The following is a 3,204-nucleotide window of genomic DNA, read 5'->3' on the forward strand; positions in this document are numbered from 1 at the left end:
TTACAGTTCGCTGCTTAGGGTTGCACGGTTTCCATATCCAACCATTAATCCAGTCAGCTTCTTATTACTCAGACGCTCTTGGAAAACCGTCGAGTCTTCAAATCTGTTACCAAATTATGAAAAAAATCAAATAAATAATGAATTCATGACTATCTTTGGACGGTATCTATGTATGATTAAATTCATTGTGACATAATAGCTAAGATAAAATATCATTAGGTAAGCAACCCAATTTAAATCTTGAAGATACAGAATCTTCAGTGATTTTAATATCTGAAGAATAATTAATTGCTCTGTACCTATCAGGGAACGGTATCAGGTGTTGCAAACTATGTGCTAAATTGACAGCATCTTCTGCATTACTGACTATTTGATTGAAACATATATATCTCCCATAGGCAGATGGATCTTCATAAGCACATATATGTGCATCCACTAGAAACCTTATGTCTACACTAGCTAAAGTTCCCTTCTTGTACATTTGTGCAGCCCCTGCAATCACAAAGACTAGCCACTGTAAATAAACTAGCTAATATTTTGCACTTCCATAGATTAGATCCTCTCCAAGGGATTACTATACCATATTTGTACGTTCTAGAGCAGAGTCTATTTGATATGCAGATCTCTCACCCTCACCTTTAAGATATGCAATGGTAGATCCTGAGCTTTTGTATGTGATACCAGGTCCCACAATCAGAGATGAGTTGATTGTCACCATATTCAGCCCCTGTCCATGGCCATCGCCCATGCAGCCTTCTCTGATGGTGTCTTGGCTAATGCGTACCACAATTGTGAACATGAAATATTGTGTAATTAGAACATAATACCACAGATCACTGCAAGGTTCAGAATACTGTTATTAAACTGTACAGCTTTGAACTCCACAATCTTTGAGAAACACCCAAATTTTATACATATACCCCTTCAAAAAAATGATGAATACCGCACCACAATGTATTTAGGTTCTCTCTGTAAAAATATATATACTTATCTCAAAGCCATTTTAGCCCTGATTCAGTATGCACCAAAGATTTAGACAAAGGTTACATATCTAGACTTTCTCATTATTTGATGAATTTATAACCTGGGCAACTTCAAAGACAAAAATGAATTGGATATGGATTGTTGCATATAGAGAAGATATATGCACTCTGTTGTCTATGATGTGGTATCACTTCAGCAATCTTAAGAGGCAAAAGATCAATTGGATATGGATTATTGCAAGGTTATCTGCAATATGTAGCATGTATTATCATTTGAGCAATTTTAAAAAGCCAAAAGCTAATTGGATATGGATTCATGGACTGAAAGAAGCAAGATGAATATGTAGCATGTATTATCATTTGAGCAATTTCAAAAAGCCAAAATCTAATTGGATATGGATTCATGGACTGAGAGAACGCTGAAGCAAGATGCATTGTATAGCTCAGTAAAATGATGGTGGACAAACTAAAATATGAAAGAGTCAATTGGATTTATTTCTTTAGATTGGAAGGAGAAATTATGCTTTTCCCCACCCAGATACAATTGTTACAAATGTCATGTTTAGCTCATATTAAATATACTACTGTCATGGATTCCATCGCCTTGGAAAACTACTATTGTAGCTGGCCTTGAAAAACTGTAGATGCAAACGTTGAAGTTATTTATTAGATTAACTAATCTGATCAAAGCAGCTTTAGATGCAAACTTCTGAGTTACTTACTAGATTAAGCAACTAATCAGACCAACGCTATCGAACATACCATTCAGTTAGATATCGTTAACAAGTTAAAAGGAAAAAGTGATAAATCAGTCCAATTTACTTAGATTGTATACTAAACTTAACATTTTGTCATTTAAAAATTATATATACAGACCTTCAATTTCCTGCAAAGATTTGCATCACTCCAATGCCTCTCATCAAGGGCATTAACCTTGTAGTCTCCATCTTCTCTCCAAATTGCTGCAGCCACAGAAGAAGTGAACACAACTTTCTCAATGGTCTAGGTCTGAGCACACGCTTCCAGTGCATTGTGGGCTACTTGTACTTCAAGTTCTGCCATCACTTCCTGTATTACACAAGTCCACATCTATCAATATTCAACCCTTCCAATACATATACCAAAATGCCCACATCTTTAATTCAAAGGTTCACTAACTTACATCATAACCTGCAGCACTCTGAGGGTGTTCAAAGCTATAGAACAGACCAGAACAGCCCTTGAGCGCATCAGTAATGCTGTGATAATCCAAGACGTCTGCATAGAAGATCTACAATCGATCCCCATGCAATTTTCTGAGAGACTCAACTTCACCTACCACCATTTAAAATCATCAATGAAGAATGCCAGCATACTATAAGTTCAATAAAAAAGAAATGTGAAAACCTTCATCTCAATTTCAAGGTGACTGGGAATTCAAAATAGGGATGGGATGGCGCAATTTTCCTATATTTATTCTTAGGGGTTTGAAAAAAAAGGTAATGCATCAAAATTGGGTTAAAATCTTAAATTCATAGACTCATCTTAACGTGAAATTTATCAAGAAACTACAAAATCTTGTTCTCTTTTCAATAAATAAACATACTATCATCTCTTTGCACAGTGGCGTGCACTAAATAGCCTCGTTGCAGAAGGCCCTGAACAATCCACAAACCTACATAACTGGATGCATCCATGACACAGACGACCTTAGAGGGGTTCAGACCAGAGGTAAACACCAGCATGGTTGCTCTCTCCACAAATCGTTTTTCCGAATGCAGGCCTGCAAGAGAGAGACATAAGTAAAAGAGTATGCGTGGTCGACCATGGCAGGAGTGTTCACTGGATTCATGGGATTGGCTTCTGTGTGAAGTTGAATGGCAGGGAGTAGTCTACCCAGGCGGAGGAATTGGTGAGGGAGCAGCCCGCGGGTTATTTCCGAATTCAAATTCCATGGTGAATTAACTTCCCGGCGGCAAGACACGATGGAAATCAGAATGTCTGTCAGGAACCTGTCAGTCGTCGACATTAATGCGGAGGGTGGCGGAGCTGGGTGGAGGCCGCAGAGGGTGGTGGAGGGTGGAGGAATTGCCGGCGGCCGGAGCCAAAGGTTTTTCCAGGCGGCGACGGAAACCGGGCAATTCCTCCGCTTGGGTAGAGTACTCCCATCTAATTTGTTGAACTTCAACCTTGGGAACTAAGATGGATGCTGACTCTTTTTGCTGTGTCGTTTGTTTCTTCT

The 3,204-nt window shown here is 38.6% G+C and overlaps 1 pseudogene; it reads right to left on the reverse strand.

Annotated features, from left to right (window-relative positions):
• Window positions 1-2,707, reverse strand: LOC149190084 (cinnamoyl-CoA reductase-like SNL6; annotated as a pseudogene).
• Between the last annotated feature and the right edge of the window lie 497 nt (window positions 2,708-3,204).

The sequence above is a fragment of the Pinus tabuliformis genome, chromosome 3_1 (genome assembly GCF_031772625.1).
Source record: "Pinus tabuliformis cultivar Carrire ecotype Pingquan chromosome 3_1, CPIR1, whole genome shotgun sequence".
NCBI lineage: Eukaryota > Viridiplantae > Streptophyta > Pinopsida > Pinales > Pinaceae > Pinus > Pinus tabuliformis.